Genomic DNA, 23,683 nt, shown 5'->3' with positions numbered 1-23,683 from the left:
TTTTGTGCTACAATGATAGAGTTGAAGAGTTGTGACAGAGACTGTATGGCCTGAAAAACCTAAAATATTTATTATTATCTAACCCTTTACAGGGAACTTTTGCCAACTCTGGTTTAGAGTACTAATTACACATATAATTCCAAATCCATGTTAGATAGTATAACCTAGTTAGCTTCATGGATGATGAAGCTGTAACTCAGAAAGTGATGAGGAATTCCCAAGATAATATAGAAGGGAGATATAATGCAGTGGGTAAAATGAAAGTTCAGGAGGCAGACTGCTTGAATTTAGATCCCATGTCTGTCTTCATCATCAAGTTATTTAACTCCCCTGTGCCTCAGTTTACTTGGTAAAATGAGCATAACCGTAGTACCTGCCTTATAGGATTATGATGTAATGCATGTGTTTGTAAGAACTCTTTAGTAAGCATGCAATAAGTTATAGCTATTATTATATGCTCTTGTATGGCTAGCTGGTGGTAGCATAGCCTGAGCCTAATTCTTCAGACTTCAAGTTCAGTCCTCTTTCAATTCTTACTATTTATTCATTCATTTAGTCATTCAGTATACCTTTGTTAAATTCCTACTGTAGATCAGGCACTCTGTTAGGTATGGTTCTAATCTTTTCCCTCATTCAAACTTTTCCAAGAGTAACATTATATTTTCCTATTTATGTTTTCCTTATTGGTTATAAAATGGCAGGAAAGAAATAAAAGTTCTATACAATCCAAGATGACACATTTTTGTAGTTTATTCCATTTTCCTATATTTCTTTCCTGTTTTGAAAGGTTAATTTTTTTATACTCTAGATTTAGCAGTATAGACCAGATCAATGTATAAGGGATTATCGATGTATTTTTGAATTGTTTTATCTTCAGATAAAACAAACGTTTCCTTTTTTTGTGACATAAAATTTTACTGACATGTTCTTTGTAGCAAAATTGACTTACCTACATTTTTTTCAGCAGAATATTAAAAGAGAGTTATTACTTAAGTAGGTGCCGATGTATTTACTTATCTGATGAGTTTAAACAGGGTCAGGGCAGTTAGCCTCACATAAACCCTGAATTTTCAGCACTAGCAATATTTTAGCTTTTAAAATCACTTAACTTCTTTAACACACTTCCCACCCCATATCCTACCATTGGCAATAGGCCACCATGAAATACTGAGCGCCATGTAAATAATTGGACTGTCATGTTTGCTAATAGAGTGCTTTTGAGATACATTGGGGGAGACAGTTATTAAAATGTTGGCTGTTAATGTCTGACCATCTAATCCAGGATTTAAGCATTTATCTGCTCTCATATGTGTCAGCTGTTCTTTATTGAATAACACATTTACATTTAGCCTTTTCCTAAAATGCTAAAGTTCATCCTTTCCAGAGACCCTCTAAAATGTAATCATTCCTCTTACAACATCAAATATAATTAACTACAGTTTCACTGTAAATCATCAGATAATGAAAACCAAAATGCTCCAGACCAAAATTATCTCCATAACTGCCTACGTTTTTCCTATTATTTTCCTCAGAGAAAAATTTTCAAATTAGTATTTTGCTTACTGTCATTTTGCTATCAAATTATTTTGACTTGAAAAAAAATTCATTAGAATGGATGATGGGTACAGCAGAGACTAGTTAATGTTCACCAATCGGTTTCCTCTTCCTAGGTTAAGTATATTACAGGTCATTTAATCAGCTTAACCAATGTTAAGTGAGCAGACCAAAGCATAAAGGGCAGGTGTGCCTTCTCTATGAGATTTCTTTCTCTTTGCCCCTAGAGCCTGGATGCTTAAATTTGTGAAGAAAAAAACCTCCCTATCAACCCTCATTGGACTGTGACCTGAGGAAAAAAATCAACCTTGCGTTAAGTGACTGAAATCACATGTTTTTGTTTGTTTGTTTGTTTTTAATGGTATCTAGCATTAAATACCCTGTCAGCTTCTTTGAGTTTCTCCATTTCTGCTCCCCTTTTGGAATAATTTTTGATGATCCTAGATAGGCATATTCTTAATTTCATAGTGTTTTATGGGAATTCATATTGAAAATCTAAGTGTATTGTCTAGCACAAAAGCAACTAAGAAAGTTTCATCATACCCTTCACTGATATTTTTAGCAAACAGTTTTGCAGACATAATAGATACCATTTGACTAGTAGATATGTGTACTATCAAGGAAGCCTTGTTTCTATAGATGAAGGCTGGGACATCTAAAGATAGCCATTAGGGTATCAATCTCATCAGTGAACTCAAATTTGACCAGAGTTATGTATTTTGAATATTATTCTATATGATAATTTTTTAGCATATATAACCTAATTCTACTTTCTTTACCCCTAAGTCAATAACAAGAGGAGCTTATCTGCCAGCAAATCTGCAAAATGTGGTCTAAGATTCCAAAAAGCTCAATTTCTTTTGTTACCATTATTTTATTCTTGGAGCTCATATCATTATTCAGAAAGAGCTTGCTCAAACTATTCATGTTCTTCTGGTTAAAGAAATGTTTACAGTCTTTGGTTCTGCTGGTCCTTGACCCAAACTCTACATCCAGGCTACATCCTCATCCTAGGGAAGAAAGCTGAATCAGGGCTCAGACATACTTGAGCAGCATCACAGCCTTGGGCTCACCAGGATTTCAGAAAGCCCAATTCTCCTCAAAGAGCTAAATGCAAAAAAAAAAAAAAAAAGAGGAAACAGAAGTGACAAGTTTAGAAGAGTATACAGAATACACCTAATATCATCACTGAAAAGACAGAATAACTCCAAGAAAAAAGTGTCAAAAACTCTAATTTTATATAGTGATTTATAGTTTTCAATGTACTTGTATGCATATTTCATCTTTACAACAGCTCTACCACCCAAATATATCTCTCTTAACATTATATATATATATATATCTCCAATATTTCTCATGAAGTGAAATGTAATCTTTATATATGGACAAAATTGTGATCATATTATGTAGATCATTTAAAATTCCTTGTTTATTTTTATTAATAGTACAATATAAGCAGTGATCAATATTTAAACTCATACATGCTGTACATGGAAATTACTTACTTCCATATTATAGGATTGTTTGATAATGAAATAAATTTAAAACTGATGAGTATTTGAGAGTCTACTCTCAGACATCAAGTATAAGACAATTAGTCTCTACCTTCAAGATGCTATGACTGAGAGTGATAAAACTCATACAACAGAAAAGGCAAGTGTACAGGTTCCTATTTTTTAAATCCTGAGCAATATCAAGAGCAATAGGTGGTAGAAAGACTCAGAGGGAGGAGGCAATACCTTGAGCTGATCATGGGAGGGGCAGGATTTTCATCTGGAAGGGATAGGAGTAAAGCAAAACAGCAGGGAGCACACAGGATGGAGCTGCAGAGGGCATATTGAGAGTAGCCTGAGCAGAGAGAGCCTTAAGGAGCAGTGGAGTTTCAGTACAGCCCTCTGGCTAGAGTGGAGGTTTTGTTTAAGAAGAAGTACTGGAAGGTAATCTTGATTGGCCAAATAATTCAGACTTTCTCTTGTAGGTTGTAAGTAATACTGAAGATTTTTCAGCAGTAGAGTAACATGATGTAGTATTTTACTTATTCCACAAATTTTATTAAATATATCAATTCATTATAAATGAAATGCTATGCTTAAAAACCATTTATTTAAAACCAATGTTTTTCTTTATTCTTTTACCATATGCCATATACCTCATAGTAGTTACCAATAGTTCACATCTCTAGAACTTTTTTTTTTCTTTTTTTTTTTTTTTTTGCGGTACGCGGGCCTCTCACTGTTGTAGCCTCTCCCGTTGTGGAGCACAGGCACCGGATGCGTAGGCTCAGCAGCCATGGCTTACGGGCCCAGCCGCTCCACGGCATGTGGGATCTTCCCGGACTGGGGCACGAACCCATGTCCCCTGCATCGGCAGGCGGACTCTCAACCACTGCGCCACCAGGGAAGCCCATTGAATAGATTCTTGTTCTAGAGTTGCTGAAGGTTTTATTTGTCCTTTTGCTTTGAATGCAAACTTCTTAATCTTCACATCGCTTGTAGAATTGCATTTCAAATGCCATTTACGGAGAAATTTTTTAAAAACCTGCAGGAAGTCATTTTGAAGGATGTTCCTTATTAGCATAAACCACAGCTTAAAAAGTTCTAGAGGGGGGCCTCCCTGGTGGCGCAGTGGTTGAGAGTCCGCCTGCCGATGCAGGGGACACGGGTTCGTGCCCCGGTCTGGGAGGATCCCATATGCCGCGGAGCGGCTGGGCCCGTGAGCCATGGCCGCTGAGCCTGAGCGTCCGGAGCCTGTGCTCCGCAACAGGAGAGGCCACAACAGTGAGAGGCCCGCGTACCGCAAAAAAAAAAAAAAAAAAAAAAAAAAAAAAAAAAAAAAAAAGTTCTAGAGGGCTTCCCTGGTGGCGCAGTGGTTGAGAGTCCGCCTGCCGATGCAGGGGACACGGGTTCGTGCCCCGGTCCGGGAAGATCCCACATGCTGCAGAGCGGCTGGGCCCATGAGCCATGGCTGCTGAGCCTGCGCGCCCGGAGCCTGTGCTCTGCAACGGGAGAGGTCACAACAGTGAGAGGCCTGCGTACCGCAAAAAAAAAAAAGAATATTCAAGAGAGTCTGAATGAACACTGCTAAATTTTTCTAATGAAGTAATTATTTCAAGCTGTGTTTCTTTTTTTATATATATATATATTTTTTCTTAGTTTCTGCTTTATAACAAAGTGAATCAGTCATACATATACATCTGTTCCCACATCCCTTCCCTCATGCATCTCCCTCCCTCCCACCCTCCCCATCCCACCCCTCTAGGCGGTCACAAAGCACCGAGCTGATCTCCCTGTGCTCTGCGGCTGCTTCCCACTATCTATCTACCTTACGTTTGGTAGTGTATATATGTCCATGCCTCTCTTTCGCTTTGTCACAGCTTACCCTTTCCCCTCCCCACATCCTCAAGTCCATTCTCAAGTAGGTCTGTGTCTTTATTCCCGTTTTACCCCTAGGTTCTTCATGACATTTTTTTTTAATTCCATATATATGTGTTAGCATACAGTATTTGTCTTTCTCTTTCTGACTTACTTCACTCTGTATGACAGACTCTAGGTCTATCCACCTCATTACAAATAGCTCAGTTTCATTTCTTTTTATGGCTGAGTAATATTCCATTGTATATATGTGCCACATCTTCTTTATCCATTCATCCGATGATGGACACTTAGGTTGTTTCCAGCTCTGGGCTATTGTGAATAGAGCTGCAATGAACATTTTGGTACATGTCTCTTTTTGAATTATGGTTTTCTCAGGGTATATGCCTAGTAGTGGGATTGCTGGGTCATATGGTAGTTCTATTTTTAGTTTTTTAAGGAACCTCCATACTGTTCTCTATCAAGCTGTGTTTCTTAAGGAATATTAAGTAATTAAGTTTATGAGTCCTTAATGAGAACAAAGCTAAAATAAAGCACTGTACAGAATCCTCTTGACCTTTGTAAAACAACCATAGAGAGTAGATGAAAGGATGTAACCTTGAAAGACCACCATCCGTACTATTTTTACTTTGTGAGAGAGTCTTTATAGTAGGTTTAATGCTGATTTAAAATGCTATATGTCTGCAGCATTGGCCCTGGACAAAGCTGTCACTTAGGAAATTTGTTATCAATACCTCTTTCCATCACCCTCCCATCTCTTTATTTGCCAGTAATTTTCCTAAGGGAACCAACTAATTTGATCCTATCAGTTCTCCTTCTAAGTCACCTCTGTTCTATATTTCACAGTCTAGAGCTTTACCTAACTTTAGTCTCTTCATATTTAATCATATTACATTGTGCAATGAAGAACACTAGGACAGAATATCAATAAGCATGTATTCTAGTCTTGGTACCATAAACAACTAACCAGGTCATCTCAGCACCTTAATGTTTGTGGACCTCATTTCTTCTGGTGTAGAACAAGGGTACATGACTTCTTGGGGTCATTCTAGTCTAACTTTTGGTTCTAATATTCTGTGCCATGTTACTGAAGCTTAGTTAATAGTGAGGCACAGATTGCTGATCAAAGTTTCAAGTGGTCTCATTCCCAGATTCCACTGGCATTTAAAAAAAACAAGTGAGATTATAAAACAGTAGAGGTTGTGGACATACTAGGTACTAAAGTATGAATTTCCTCAGTTGTTTCTTGTTTAAAAAAAAAAAACTCGATAATTATAAGTAATGTAGAATACTGACAGAGATGATATCTTTATTGTGCAGTCATGGAAACTTGACCTATTATATAAATACGTATATATTTTTTAATTTAAATAAAACATTTTAAGATAATTTATGAGAATATGATAGTTCTGAGCTACTCTTTTTCTACAGATATATCAGTGAAACAAATCTGTATTCTCTTTGAATCTGGTCTATAATTATAATTAACCAGTACTTAATGGGCATTTGACACTTCAAAAATGATACCCGGGTATTAAGCAAGAAAGACTGTCTTAAAACAGTTTACCTTTGGGTACAGACAACAGTGAAAAACTTCTGCCAATTAGAATCCCTTATATTGAGAATACGTTGTGACAGAGATGTTATTATGTGGCTTCATCTTATTCCCATTCTCCTTAATTTCAGTTTAAATAAAATCCCTAATCAACAGGAAAACCATTTTTAGCATAGAGGTAGAGAGGGAAGCTAATCATTACTTGAATCCTGCAAGGCAAGATTTTAAACCATTAGAGTAACTTTGGCAGTAAACTGAATTTTAAGGATATTGAGTGCCCAGGAAAGTGGTAGGAAAGAGCATCCGTGTAGTCCCCTTTGCTTTTCTAAATTTGATGGCAAAATTGCTAATGCAGATAAGGTTGGAAAATTAAGAGAAACTATAGTACTTGGATTCATAAATTTTATATTAAACTGTGTTTAATGAAAAGCAATATCAGTAACAATTCATCCTTTAAAAATATTGAACATTCGAAGTTTAATGAGATGGAAATTTAAAATTTTGCACTTTGAAAGAAGGAAAACCTTTAGAGCAATACTTTTTGTGTATAGTTGGCAGAGAAGCAAAGTGTTGGAAAGCTATCTGGCAACATCTATTAAAATTAGAAATACCTATACCTATAGACCCAGCAGTTCCTCTCCTAGGAGTTGATTCTCACAGAAATAAAGGTACCCATATGAAAGACACTAGTACAAGGATATTTATGGCAGCATTGTTTCTAATGATGAAGAACTGGAAACAAAGAGATGCCCATAAACAGAAGAAGGGCTAACTAAATCACAGTGCAAATACACAGTGTACCATTAAAATGAATGACTTAGAGCTCTGTCAGCTAACCTAAAGGATTTTCATGAAGTATTCTTGAATGCAAAAAACAAGATGCACGAAAATATGTGTATGAGCCTATTTTGTTTTTAAACAAAACCTGTATGCATATACATGTATGTGTGTGTAAATTGTTATATGAACGCAAAGAAAAATACAAACTACGTTGTTAACATCAATGTGGTGAAGGGTGCAGGGATTCTGATATGCTTGGAAGGGAAAAACAAAAAGATGAAAAAGTCTCTAGCAGCAGGATAAAAAATCAAGAAACACAAAATTCACAGCATCAACTCTTATTTTTTGGCTCAAGTTTCTCTCACGGACATTCTTGCAAGTTTTTAAGTTATAAAAGTTCCTGTTTTGACTGACCAGTGTTAAACCACTGAGAATTATCGGCCACAATCAGTTTGGCTTGACAAATGTTAACCTTTGGAACATGGTGAAAAAAGTTAGATAAGTGAGATAAAGGAAGGCAATGAGGGATCTAAGGTCAAAATAACATGGTATGACTAAAAAGAAAGGGAACCAGTATCTTCAAGTAAATAAGCCAGACTAATAACTTTACATTCATAATATATAATTGTTTTTCAAGAATAAAGAAGTAATTGATATGTCGATGAAAATAATCGATAAACCAATCTGTAATAGGAATACAAAAGAGTTTTATCTGAGCCAAACTGAGGACTGTAACCCTGGAGACACAGATTCAAGAAGCACCTGAATTGTGTTCCACCAGACTACAAAATGGGGGAGTCTTATAAAGGCAAAAACCACAAAATTACATAAATTGTGTGTCAAGAATTAACATTGGATCTGGCAAAAATTAAGGGTGCATGTTAAGCAAGGATTGGTCGGGGTTTGAAATGGTTATGTAGTTCCTAGGGGAGAACTTGAGACCATAATGTTGCAGCTGGCAGCTATACTAGCAGATACTATTTTGAGAATGGCTGGTGGTGTCCTTGAGTATGATGTAGTTCAGAAAATTCAGATTCTCAGTGATACAGGCATGTATCTGAAATCACATCCACAATGGCCATCCAGATCCATTTTGAATGCCTGAACAGTTACTCCATTTTGATTTTTAAATGCATTGTTTTATTTAATGGTTAAAGCAGATGTACAATGCAAGTTTAATAAGCCACAAAACAGGCTGTTCTAATAAGCATAAATTTTAAGTTATATCATGTATAAGCCAGAATAACTTCCCTATGCCTCAATATGTGAAAACTTTTTCTATCAGATACTAAAATAGTTCTAGTCATTGAGAAAATAATATAGTTAGCAGACTACTCAAATGGAAGACTTCCAAACACCTTGAGTAAACAATGGTAATGATAACTATTTAATTTACCTTAGAGGGACCATTCATTTGAGGAAATCTGCATCATTTTAGCAGGTCACTGGAATTCTCTGTGCATAAGATTCACTAGGCAGTTTGAAGAAACAGTGAAGGAAAGACTAAAACTGATGATCATGTGTGCAAATATCAGGATTAAGGGTCTTGGGTAATAAAGTTTGGCCAAGACCAGGGCAGAGTACTCTACACAGCTCAAGCCTGGTTCTTGAGGCATGTGACATAACTTCCTAAAATAATATAGCTACTTGGCGTGGAAAAAAGAGTTTCATCATTTAAAAATCCAATTGTCTAAGGTGACTGAAATCAGTGTCACATTGAGAGAAATTTCTCTGTTGGAGTGGAAGGAGCTATGGTTCCCAGGGCATGAGTTGGAGAAGGATGGTAGCACCTACAACAATGAACAATTAGGAGCAACTGGAAAGGAATCATAAACTACTACAGCAGTAATGGCTGAGACGGGGGGGTAGAAGGTTAGGAGCAATAGTGAATTGATATTGGGGGCTGAAATAGTATGAACCCTCGGAAAAGGTTGTTGATGAGGACCGTCTCCTGATTTTTCCAGTCTCATTTAAGGAGTGAGTGGAGTTGAAATTTCTCTAACGGTGGGTCTGGAACTGAGTGCCTCCAGGATTGCAATTCAGGTCAATGATTTTCCTTATGGCTGGTATATAATAGAAGTAATCTTTCTGCATTTCTTTATTAATTTGTTTAACAAATATGTATTAAGATTGTCCACTGGCAGATTTTACTTTGTGCAAGTATGAACCAAGCAGGTAGACTGACTATACATTAACCCCTGGCCCCCAACCCAGGAGCCCTAGCTCTTCCTGAGTATAATGTTCCAGTTGCCTAACCTGCCCTCCATACCTGATGACTGGATCAGGAATAGCTTTTTCGATGGATCCATCTTTCTCTGTATCCGAGATTTACCTACAACCCTGGCTTATCTCTCAATAGTCCCTTCTTTTCATCTTGCAGAAATCATCTTGATCCTTTGGTTTTCTGATATTCCCAAATCCAATCCACAAAGCTGTTACAGACTAAATTTTTTTTTTACCCATTTGCTATTATTTTGATGGGATTTTGGAGGGAGGGATGATAAATATGACAGGAAGATATCTTATATTGGTAACACAATAGATGGTGGTCAAGTGTAGAGCAGAGGCAGAAATGGAGGTGAGGAGAATAAATAGGCTACTTCAGTAGTCCAAGCCAAAAGATTTTGCTTTTCTGTTTTTTTATTTGAAACAAAAAGTTTTTATTTTAATATATCAAAGGAAAATTGGAATTGGAAAAAGTAAAACAGTAAAAAAAGTTACAAAGAGTAACTTAATACCTTATCAAAACCTTAACACTGAGTCATTTCATTATTCATTTTATAATGAATGGTTGTTGAATTTTATCAAATATTTTTTCTGTCTCTAAAGATTGTAATATACATTCTCATTATGTTGATAGGGTGAATTATGTTGACTGGTTTTTTCCAATGTTAAACCAAACTTGCTTTCCTAGGAGAAAACTAAGTTCCTTGTGATCTATTATCCCTTTTGTATATTGATAGATTTGATGGCTAATACTTTTAAAAAGTACTTTGCATGTATATTCATGAAGTGTATTTTTCTGCAGTGTTTTGCTTTTTTTTGTAGTGTCTTTTTCTGGTTTTAGTCACGGAGTTATGCTGGCCTAATAAAATGAGTTGGTGAGTATTCCCCACTCTCCTACTTTATGAAATAGTTTTACCTAAAATTGGCATTAATTCATTTATTCTGTCAAGCCATTTTAGCCTGGAGTTTTCTTTGGGTGAAGTGTCACTTTCTTTAATAGGTACAGGGCTGTTAGGATTATCTATTCCTTCCAAGAGTTTGTCCATTTCTTCTATTCTTTAGCATATTAATCATACTCGTTTTAAAGACTGTCTGATAGTGCTAACATCTGGAGTATCTCTGGGTCTGGTTCTGCTTATTGCTTGATTTCTTGACAGTGGATCTATTTTTCTTGCTGATATTTTGTCTCTTTTTTTATTGCTGACATATATACAAGATCAGTAGAAACTAAATAAATAATGTCTATGCCTTGCAATTATCATAACTCTTTTCCTACCAGGCTGTTAATAGTGTATGGAGTTTAATTAATTTCAGTAGTTTCATTGTGTATGGATTTTGATATTGCTATAGTTATTTTTAATATACTACACACTTCAAATTCTTACTGTGGAAGACTGCTGCCATTCTGTTCTTAGTGTAAGTCCTGGATTCCCATGGTCAGGGTGGAAGTGGTGATGGTTCTGAATGTTCTCCATACATTTCAAATCCATCCTCACTTTTTAGCAGGCCTTGCATGCCTGCACTACAGATGGGTCTCTGTCAGCTCTTTTACCTCCCCCAATGGTAGTGTGTCATTGTTTTTCACTTGTTTCAAGGTTACCAAGTGGTGGTAGTGGAAGGGGCCTCTGTTTTTCTTCTCCAGCTTCAGTCTTAGTAAGGTCTTGTGTCCCTCGCCTGAGTAGTGAGCTTTCTTAATATTCCTCACCTTCCTCCTACTCTCACAGCTGAACTCTACCTTGTGTCTTTGAAGAGTCTTGGGTACAAACAAGATTCCTGCTCTGCTCTTAGTGCAGCAGACCTCTGCTCTGTGTCAGTTTAGAATCCTGTGTGTGAGTGCCTTTCCTCTCCTTCCCCCAGTGACTGATGGTTTTTGCTTAGGTTCCATGAAGGCTGGGGAGTGTGGGTTTTCTACCACTCTCCCAGCAACTGAAGTCCTTTTCATGGCATTTGGGGCCAGGAGTGCTTCTGGACTTTTTCTAAAACCACATGACATTTATTTCTAACCCTCTCCCAGTGGCTACAAGCATTTGTCTGGGATGAGAGGGTTGTCAGTGTGAGGGTTTTATTTTGCATGAGACATGAGTGTAGGAAACTACTGGGTTTGTGCCACTTGCCCAGGCTGTAAGTAATTGCCCATCCCTATGCCTATGCACATGAGAATGGCTCTCCCAGGCCTCCTGTGCTGCCCCCAACTTGTGAGCAGCTGGTAAAAGGTCATGTTAAATTGCTGGTGTGTCTTCAACTTCCAGGGATTCTAAATTGTCATGCTAACCCATAGTAAACCTTGACGATTTCTTAAAACTTAAGCTGCTTCCTTCTTACTTTTATGTTTGCCACCTCTTACTCCCATACTCTGCCAAAAGCAAAACAGTTTGTGGTTCCCAGTTCTCCTTGGAAGAGCTTGACACACTTTGAAATTCTGTACACTTGGTTGCTTTGGAGCCTTGGCTCTCTAATAGGTTCAAATAAAGATAAGATTGTATAGATTGGTCTGGCTTTTTTTTTTTTTTTTTTTTGTAGTTAGGGTAGAAGTAACATTCTCTGTGTCTGTTTACATTCCACATGGAAAGCCCATCTTTTTCTTCTTTGTGTTCTGATTTAGGACTCTCATTATAGGGAACATCTGAAAATATAAATGGATGTTTAAAAAATTTACTTAATCTGCAAGTGCCTCTAGAAATACCATAGAATCTTGGTCTTAGTGAGAATTCCATTTTATAATATTAAGTTGGTTCAAATTCTAATTACCTCCAACCATGGCCCCAGAACACAATATAAAACATTCCTGGTAACCACCTGGATCTCTTCCAGGGCTCAGACTTGGATATCACCACCGTTTCTCTCAGTTCAGGGTTGTTGCATGCAGTTCCTCTGCCTGTATATCTCTTACCCACTTTTGCTCCTTGTGGCAAATTCCTATGTCTTCATCAGCTCACAACTTAAATTCCGCTACTGCAAAAAGGCCTTTCCTAATTTCTAATGTAAGTGAGTCCCCCATATCCCCATTATATTGTCACAAAGTACCTTATAAATTTACTTCTCAGCACTTGCCACAGTTTGCAATTTACAGAGGTATTTGACTATTCATTTAATGAACTTCTTCCCCACTTTTAGCTCCATTGGATCAGAGACCTCTTCTGTATTGATCACAGTTGTTCACTATACTGCTGACAAAGCTTAACTAGTATTTAGCACTTTGCCTTGTGCTTAGCAGGTGCTCCAAATCTGTTGAATGGATAAAATCCTTGTGAGGTAGAGAGTCAGAAGGGATGGACAACATTAGTTAGAAGACTAGAAATGCAAGACAGGCTTCCAAGCAAGTTTTGGCACAGAGAAAGCTAGGTCCACTTCTCAGTAATGGGATCAAAAGCCAGGGCCAAATTAGGCCCTGTTTAAGTTTGTCCTTTAAACAAGCAGACCAGTCTCTGGGGATGCATGGGAAGGTGAGATGAATGTTTGCTTTGAGTTTATTCTCCCACCTGGGCTTAGTGAAAGAAATGCCCACATAAATTTGAGCTGAGATGATTAAGCATAAAAGCTTTGGGTGCACACCAGACTCAAAGAACTCTGTGATCTGCTTAGAAAGAAACAAATAGAATTGACCATTATAATAGCCTTGATATAGCAGGCAGTAAGCATTTGCCTATGCAAAGTGTTTCATAGAAATCATCTCACCCCAAATCAATGAAGAAAGGACAGATTGTTTAATAAATAACGGAAAAACTGGCTCACTGTACGGAAATATAAACCTGCATTTTCACCTAACACTACAAAGTTGAATTTCAGGTAGATTATTTCTGCAAAGTTAATAGACGTAATGGAAGAGACTATTTTTGTCACGTAAAGTTGAGGAAAGACTTCATAAAGAAAACCTCAACGGTGCAGTTCATGAGGTAAAAATGGATTAATTTTATTATGTAAAAATTGAAGATTTATTTTTCATTTTGGATATTATGAATAAAATGGGAAAGCTATTTAAAATGTCTAAAACTGACAAGACATACATCTATAGCACATGAGGAATTTAACCATAAGGAAATATAGGCAAAGGTAGAAATAAGCTACTCATAGGAAAAGTACCCCCAAAATTATCTGGCATATAAAGAGAGGCTCAATCTCATTATTTATTATTTAGAGAAATGCAGGTAAAGCAACAATGAAACATCACTTTATACCCATACGATTGGCCATGCATAATACATGAACTCCCCTGTGCTACTAGTGGGCCTGTAATCTGGGGCAGGCAGCTCTTCTGAGATCAACCTGAGAGTATTTACTCAGACTAAATGTGCACATGACTTGTAATCTAGCAGTCCTGCTCCTGGGTATATATCCCAGAGGTATTTTCATGTGAGTCCACAGGGGCACAACATGAGTGGCATTGTTTGTGATGGTGGAGTGTTGAAGGCAGTTTGGCTGGGAGAATGGAGAACTGAAATATGGTGAACACACTCTTCGGGATAGGATGCAACAGATAGAAACAGCAGCCCAGTTATACACAGAAATGTGGATAAATCTTATGCAATATTATATAAAAATAACAATAATCTTAAAAATAGGTATCACTTATACAGTATTTACTGTGTGCCAATTACTGCTGTGAGCTTATCACAACTCTGTGATGTATTATTATTACAGCTGAAGAAACTGAGGTACATAATATCACACTGTAAGTGGATATGTTGGGATTTGAACTTTGGCAATCTGCCTGCAGAGTTCTTGTTCTGAAGCTCATTATTTTGCCTAAGAACTACAATGAGAGCTGTAGAACAAAAATTAAAAAATTTTTACATACCAAACTACAATACATGTTTTTGTAGAATACATCAAAACATATTAGACATATTTCCCACAAAAGGAAATAACTAAGTAAATACATTAAGAGAGGGTTCTTACACAATCCAGTGATGAAAGTGCCTTAAGAGGAGGAGTGGATTAATTTAACCCTTGGGACACGTGAGTAAATTTGACATAAATATTTTGTACTTAAACACAGTTTTATTAAAGTATTGATATTAAGGAAAGACCAAGAAGTAACTCCAGCAAGAGCCCTGAAGCAAGAGCAGGTATGATGGGCAGATGCAAGTGAATAAGAACATGAGACACAAAGAGAAGACTCAGGAAGTCGAAGAAGAAGCAGCAAGATGATAACAATATTTTTTAGCCACTTTGGCAAGGAGGAATTGGACTCTCAGTCCCATTGGTCTTGTCTTGTTTAATACACAATAACAAGGAGTTCATAGTTAAGGACTTAAACATTTTTTTACCTTAGAAGTCAACTTCTGTCATTTGAGTAATAAAGAGTACCAAACAAGAGCAGGATTTCTTATCTCTCCTGTACCTAATGTCAACCTTTTAATACCAGTCCTATCCTCATTCAAGAGCCATAAATTTAGTTTGAATAAATAGTTTTTGTGTTTGAATTTTTGTCATATGCCTGATAAAAACGTGGGTTTTGATATGAGCCAAAAAAAAAAAAATCACAATGACCAGAGAGTAAGAAACATAAAATAAGACTCAGAGGACAAAATGAACTGAATTGTTGGGTATTTTTTATTCCACACTTTTGTGTGCACAATGCACAGCAACTGGAAATTAGACAGTGGGAACTATCTGTGTCACAATTGGAACAGTAAAATGGAAAGGCAAATGGCAGAGCTGAAAAGAGAATGTGATCTGTGTTTTGCTTGGAAGTGCCCATGGTTGCTTGTGGCCCTTAGAAGCAGAGATGGATTATTAGATTAAACTTGAAAAGCAGCAAGAAAACCAACCTATACGGAAGATAATTATCGCAAATTTTTCTTACTAGTTACCTGAGTCACTATTTGCTTTCTTCAAAAAGAACTGAGGGTCTCTCTCTTGGAAACTGCTTTTTTCCATTTTAAGGTAAGTTAAAAAATTTGGCCTGGCAAAATTTAAAAAAAAAATCCTCATCCAACAGGTGATTTAAAAGAGTAAAGGAACTCTAATTTTTCCTCCATTTTTCAACTCGCCCCCTGTTATTTCTAACCTGGATGCTTAATGACAGATGGCCTGAGGATGCTATGTGATCTACATACCTACAGTGGAAATGGGTATGGAAAACACTGCCCCTCACACACTCTACATTCTTGGCATAATCATTTAGTTGCTGTTTGCAAGGAACAACCTATACTCTTTTGCTTGAGTATTTGTGCTCACAATTTTCTCCTCCTCTAGCTTTCCCTACCTATCTCTACCTTTTAAAACTCATCCTTATTTTGAAGCTACCTCCAGATCCTACCATCCAACTAAACCTTTCCAAATCTACTCAACCAATTAAGCTTTCCCATCTCTGAGTTTCCGTAGCCCTGTTTAAATTCTGCTGTCAACTATTAGTTCTGCCTAGGACTATAATAATTTGTGTATACATTTTTGTTTTCCTGTCTTGTTTATCTTTTCTTTCCTCATAGCATATGTTTACACATAGTATGTTTTCAATAAGTGAATATTGAATTAGAGTGTTTCAAACACAGTGAATGAAGTTTTTTTAAGCAAGATAAACCTGATGGTTTTATATAGAATGAATTGTGGGCTGGGAGATCATGGGGTTAGACAAATATATTTACAAACACATTGTGGTATTCAGGCATAAGGCAATAAGGGTCTAAAAGGGCAGTGATTGTGTACAGGAGAGGAAATGGTGATTCACAGGGAAATTCTGGAGAGAAAAAAGACACATTGTTAAGGATGAGGATGATGGTGATAGCGATGCAGATGCTAGCTTATATTTGTACAGCAGTTTACAGTTTATGTAGATTATTCCAGAGTTATGTATGCAAATCTCCCTCCTGATAGTCAAGTGAAGTGATGTGATAAATAATCATGTGTTAAAGTAATAAAATTCATGGCATTCTTGTGTTTTTCTGGGAAAAGTTTGTTAGCTTCAAAGTTGAAAAAGAGATATGGCACAAAACATGTTGTCAACTTAGAAATCAGGTTAATCATGCCAATGTAAGAGTTGCTGCATTTCTCCTGCTTATCAGGGGGTAGTTAGAAGATTTATCCAAGGAACAGTCTGAGAAATCCATTAGAACAAGTCCCTCCCTGATAATGAATTCCAAATAACAGTATTATTTTTAGCAAACATTTATTTATCTCCCATGGATTTTATGGGAGCTGTATTATTCCTCCTGAAGGATAGAGACAGAGCAATAGTTCCTTCCACCTGGGGAGACATTGGCTTCCAGCTTGTTATATTTTGGTGCAAGGGATAAAGTGAATGTCTTTGTTTTCTGAGGGCAAAGGCCACATGAAATTTTTAGCAGGTTGCCACTGGGCCACTTGCATTTGCACCATAGGAACCTGGAGCTGTAAAGGAAGCTGACTGCAGAAACCTTAGGGACCAGAGTACTTCCTTTATTATTATAGAGTTATATATATTGAGATTCTTTGATGACTGTCTTGCTATCCTTTTAAGCAAATTGATTGGCATACAAAGTACCATGTGCTTAACTAGTGTCTATTTAAGTAAGTCCCATCACCAGCTAAAAGATAGAGATTTAATGTATGCACACATTGGACTGAATTAGTCTCATTTTTGTTTCTGTTTTCACTAATTTACACTTGTAGGAAGGGCTTGAATTTTGTCCTGTTATGGGACAGGGAAGAATTATGTTATTTTAAGACATAAATTGCTGCCACTCCCTGGATTCCCCTTTCCTCTTTATGCTTAGCAGGGATAAGGGAGTATAATCGAAGTATACCTAAGCATCCATTGATGGAATGGAATTATGATGTTATACCTAAGTATCCATTGATGATGAATGCATAAAGATAATGTGATTTTACACACACACACACACACATACACACACACACACACACACACACACACATACACACATACAATTCAGCCATATAAAAGAAGGAAATCCTGCCATTTGTGACAGCATGGGTGGACCTTGAGGGCATTATGCTAAGTGAAATAAGTCAGACAGAAAGACAAAAACTGTATGATATCATTTATATGTGGAATATATAAAAAAAAAACATAGAAACAGAGTAAAGTGGTAGTTACCAGGGGCTGAGGTGTGCAGGAAAGGGGAGCTGCTGGTCAAAGGGTGCAAAGTTCCAGCTATAAGATGAATAAGTTCTGGGAATCTAATATACAGCATGGTAACTATAATTAACAATATTGTGTATATATTTGAAAATTAAGAGAGTAGAGCTTAAATGTTATCACCACATACAGAAACTGGTGGTCATGTGATGAGATCGAGGCGTTAACTAACTTTATTGTGAAAATCATTTCACAGTATACACTTGCATCAAATCATCATATTGTACAACTAAACTTACATTATATGTCAATATATGTTATACATCAGTATCTCAATGACGTTGGAAATAAATAAAATTTATTATCTTTTTGTTTTTGGCTGTGCCCAGCAGCATGTGGGATCTTAGTTCCCTGACCAGGGCTCAAACCCATGCCCCCTGCAGTGGAAACGCATAGTCTTAACCACTGGGCTGCCAGGGAAGTCCTAAAATTTACTATCTTAAACTTTAAAAAACAGAAGCTAAAATTGCTAAAAATAAAAGAAATATTTCATGCCCTAGTGACCATTTCAGCAGGTCCCTTCTTATGACATCCCATTATAAGAAACATAAGAGGGGCTCCTTCCCACACAGACATTCTGAAATGTTACCTCAAAGGACGGCCCCCTTCCAACCAGATTATCAGTTTCTTATCAATCCCACTATTAATTTTTCTTGATCGATTCATCATCAATGGATGCTTAGGTAGTTTCCATGTCTTGGCTCTTGTGAATAATGCTGCAATGAACATGGAGTTGCAGATACCTTTTTAAGAAAGTGATTTCATTTTCTTTGGAAATCTATCCAGAGTGAAATTGCTGGATCATGTGATGGTTCTATTATTAATTTTTGAGGAATGTTCATACTCTTTTCCATAATGGCTGAACAAACTTACATTCATACCAACAGTGCACAAGAGGTTTTTTGTTTTTTTTCTCCACGGTCTTGTTGTTTTCTTGTCTTTTTGATATTAGCCATTCTAACAGGTGTGACGTGATATCTCATTGTGGTTTTGATTTGCATTTCCTTGATGATTAGTGACTGAGCATTTTTCATATACCTGTTGGCCTTTGTATATCTTCTTTGAAAAGATGTCTATTCAAGTCTTTTGCCCATTTTTAAATTAGATTTTTTTTTTTTTGCTGTTGATTTGTATTAGTTCCTTATGTATTTTGGATATTAACCCCTTATCAGCTAAATGACTTAAATATTTTCTCCCATTCCACAGGTTGATTTTTTATTTTGCTGATTGTTTCTTTTGCTGTACAGCAGCTTTTTAGTTTATTAGTCCCACTTGTTTATTTCTGCTTTGTTGCTTGTGCTTTAGGTGTCATAACCAAAAATTGTTGTCAAGACCTATGTCAAGGAGTTTTTTCCTATATTTTCTTCTAGTAGTTTTACAATTTTGTGTCTTGGATTTAAGACTTTAATCCATTTCAAGTTGATTTTTTCAAGTGGTGTATGATAGTGGTCCAGTTTCATTCTTTTACATGTGGTTATCTGGGTTTCCCAAAACCATTTACTGAAGAGACTTACCCTTTCCCCTTTGAGTATTTTGGGCTCCTTTGTCAAATATTAGTTGACTTTATATGTGAGAGTTTATTTTTGGGTTCTCAATTCTGTTCCATTGGTCTATGTGTCTATTTTTATGCTGGTATTGTACTGTTTAGATTACTATAGCTTTATAGTAAAATTTGAAATCAGGAAGTGTGATGTCTCCAGCTATGTTCTTCTTTCTCAAGATTGCTTTGGCTATTTGGGTCTTTTGTAGTACCATACAAATTTTAGAATTTTCTGTTTCTGTGAAAAATGTCATTGGAATTCTAATAAGGATTGCACTGAATCTGTAGATGGCTTTGGGTGTTATGGACATTTAACAATATTAATTTTTCTAATCTATGAACACGGGATATTTTTCCATTTATTTGAGTTTTTGATTTTTTTCATCAATGTCTTGTAGTGTTCTGTGTGCAGATCTTTCACTTCCTTGGTTAAATTTATTCCTAAGTATTTTATTATTTTTGATGCTACTGTGAATGGGATTTTAAAAAATTTCTTTTTAAATAGCTCATTATTAGTGTATAGAAACACAACTGATTTTTGTATGTTGATTTTGGATCCTGCAACTTTACAGAGCATTTGAGGAAGTGGACGCTTCTTTTGGTTTTTACATTGGCTTTAGTAAGCAAAGCTCTTCACCAGTCAGCCAGTCCAGAGATTGGGGGTGGGCAGTCTAGTGGTGTTTGAGGGCAGGTTTGCTGCCGGAGTCCTTTGATGGGCAGGTGTGGTGAGTGGGTTAGCAGGTGGGCAGGCCTGTTGCTTGGGTCTGTGGTGGCTGGACCTGGATCTTGGATCCAGAGGAGCCAACCAGGTGTGGGGACCACTGGGGTCCCACCTGATGCCAGAGCAAACCCGGAGCACAGTGCCAGCATTGGGTCTATGGGGGCTAGTTGGCTGCTGGGGGAGACCAGGAGCCTAGGTCTGAGGGAACTGGTCTGTAGTGTGCATCATGGGGACCAGTGAAATGCTCAGATGAGCCAGGAGCCTGGGGCGGTGGGAGCCAGCCTGGTGCTGGGGCAGACCAGGGTCCGTGGCAAAGTGCAGTGCTCATTTCACTCTTTTCCCAGACAGAGTGTATCTTTCTGTGAGCTGGGCAGCCATGGCTGGAGGGAAGGGTGATGGGGTAATGTGAATCTATTTTTCCTACCCTCCTCAAGGCATCTTTCCTTATTTCTGTGTTTCACTCAAGTACTGGAATCCTTGGCTCTTGTGAGGATATTTTTATGTGAAGATAGTAGTTCAAATTCATGCTTGGTGTGGGGGCAGGGGAACGAGTGCTAGAAATTTCTATGCCACCATTTTGCTGACATCACCCCCCGAAATACTTCTTTACTGGAAAGGGAACACATTGCATTCGCTCAGTTCCCAACAGGTGTGACTTTCAGGGTAAGGGACACATAGGTGGGGGAGAAACCTATTTTCCTCAGGCTTGTCATGACTCATGTTTACAAACTCAGAGAAGGAGCAAAGATTCAAAGATGTGTGTAGTGTTGACTGGTTTGTGTGGTATGTTAGCAAAGGGCCCAAGGCAAATTGAAAGGGGACTCAGATATCTTTGATACCTATAATGGTTCTGGGACCTTTAAAACATGTATGCCCTTTACAACCCCTTACTACGCTATCAAAGTTTGCTGACCAGTATGGTATGTGAGACCAGCATTTTCCTCAGTCTTTTTGTTTCGGATAAAGAGGACCCTGAAGGATTACCACAAATAGAGCTTTATCCTTGGAAAAATAAATAATAGAAAATATTTAGAATGGGAATAATACATACCAAGGGCAGTGTAATTGAGTCTTTTATTAGAAAGGCTAACAGAAATTTTTTTTAAAAATCTAAAGTTAAAACATAAAATCTACTTCAAAGACTGCAGCGGAACTTTGTATTGATGTTTCAAATAACAGCTGCATTACGGAACTGTAGAAACTCCATATCTAATCTGGAAAATCCAAAGATTGGTATCAGGCAAAGCTAAAGTTGTCTCAGTAAAATGGTCATAACAATGGGTTTAATTCAAAGGAGGTGAAATTGCATGATTTTCAGAATGATTTTTATCTAGAAATCATTTTATTAGAACATTATCATTTATTAGAACATTTATTATGCATAAATCTGGCAGGAACTTTTAAAGTAAATACATTAGAAACTATCTGTTGGACAGAATAAATCAGGGGTACTAACACTGCATTCTACTTATACTAGACATTATCTTAATTTACTTATACACACTGTCTTGTTTCAGTGTTACAGAAACCATAAGAAATATAATCCCTTACCATTCTGGAGATGAGAAAGCTAAAGTATAGACAGGTTGATCACTTGTTCAAATAAAAGGTCTCACTTTTTTTTAGGTCTTGAGAATGACAAGAGCAAAATGACAAAAATAATAATAAAAATTAATTCAGGCAAGAATAATTAGTAGATTCTGGGGATGGGACATTTTAATGAGGAACATATATTTATATAGTCCCAAAGTATCTCCAACAAATTATTTACTAATAAAAAAACAGAAAAATTAGTAACTATGAATTGGAAAAAAAAGATAAGAAGTGATCAAAATTAACATCCCCAATAAGAAGAAATTGGTGTCATGTGATATTCTGAGAAGGACATGGTGTCACGTGTTATTCCAGTCAAGTTGCATAATATAAAGGTAATAGTGAAGAAAAGTCAAAAAATACATTGAGGGGTCTATAAAGTAATTGGCATATTCTTCAAATTGTCAATGTCATGAAGACAAAGAATAAAGACAAAGGGACATTTGACATATAACACCTGATACTGGACCGGACCCTGTACCAGAAGAAAAAAGCACTATAAAGATTTGGCGTAATTGAAGTAGTAAGACTGTAGATTACATTAGAATATTGTATCAGTGTTAAATATTCTGAAATTGCTCACTCTTTTTGGATGACATAAGAGGATATTCTTGTTTTTATGAAATGCATACTGAAGCATTAAAGGGGTAAAGAACTTGATGTATGTAATCTACTTTCAAATGGTTCAGAAAAAAAAAGGATATAGCTAGAGAAAAGTAAGGCAAATTCTGCAAAATATTAAACCTTGATACATCTGGATTATGTGTTATTTGGGGATTCTTTGTACTATTCTTGCAAATTTTCTATGTCTAAAAATATTTCAAAATAAAAAGTAAAAAAATGTCTGAATCATTGAAGAAATATCATGGAAGCATTACTTGAAGAAAAGCATTGGATAAAATAGTTATACAGTCACTTTTTATTCAAAGTCAAGTAACAGATAGCTCTAATGTTATATAAACTGTTTCAGAAATAGACAAAGGTGGAGAAGTTGCCAAGCATTTAAGGAAGCTGATGTGACCTTGATGCTAGGGTTACCATGTAGGGTTGTGCAGGTGTTCACTGCCCAGGAGCAGTGGCCAAGGAGGTGAGTGGGGGAGGGTGCTGAATATAGCTTGTATCCTACTTGGCAAGCCCTACACAGTACTATGCCAGCCAGCAGGAATTCATATGAAGATGCTGCAGGGCCTACTTGTTTGAAACCCAAACCTGAGAAAGCACAAAAAGCAAACCAAAGACTAAATTCTCTCATGACTGTAGGTGTAAAAAATACTAATAAAATAATGCAATTGAAAACATGGTGCATATTAAGAGTATACCATGCTATGACCAAGGAGATTTTATTTCAGGATTAGGCAGATGGTCAATATTAGACATGCATAACTCAATTCATCAAAAGACCAAAGAAAAATTCAATGTAATTATTTTAACAGTGTGAAGTATATTGGATAAAATTTAACATCAAATTCTGATACAAACATTTCTATAAAGTAGCAATACATTTTTATAATGTGAAAAAGTCAAATCAGAGACTTCCCTGTTAGTGCAGTGGTTAAGAATCCACCTGCCAGTGCAGGGGACACGGGTTCAATCCCTGGTCCGGGAAGATCCCACATGCCACGGAGCAACTAAGCCCATGCATCACAACTACTGAGCCTTCACTCTAGAGCCTGTGAGCCACAACTACTGAAGCCCGTGCACCCAGAGCCCGTGCTCTGCAACAAGAAAAGCCACAGCAGTGAGAGGCCCGAGGACCCCAATGAAGAGTAGCCCCCGCTCGCCACAACTAGAGAAATCCTGCGCACAGCAACAAAGACACAACGCAGCCAAAAATAAATAAGTAAATAAATTTATTTTTAAAAAGTCCTATCATACTCAAAGATTAAAAACCCAAAGCATTGTCATCAAAATCAGATTCCTTCCATTTGACAGTAGATATTATAATGCTACATTTTGGAATTGCTGTGAGAAGAGAAAAAGTGCTGAAAATAGCTAATAAGCATAAATGAAATAAGATGGAGGTAATGAAATCGTGATTCAGTCATTACACTAAATGTGATTAAAGAGAATTCTCCTATTAAATATACACACACACACTTGAAATATTGGTAATTTGCTGGTATGAAAGACAAGATCTTTAAGCTTGAGTAATCAAACTATATTTGATCAGAAGATTCTCAGTGTACATAGAAGAGTAAAGGCTCAATATTGTTATACCATGCATGTTCCTTTGGTTAAAAGTATATAATCATGTAAGTCTTCC

The sequence above is a fragment of the Mesoplodon bidens genome (assembly GCF_964165515.1).
Source record: "Mesoplodon bidens genome assembly, chromosome: 12".
Lineage (NCBI taxonomy): Eukaryota > Metazoa > Chordata > Mammalia > Artiodactyla > Ziphiidae > Mesoplodon > Mesoplodon bidens.
This window is presented reverse-complemented; position numbering follows the sequence as displayed.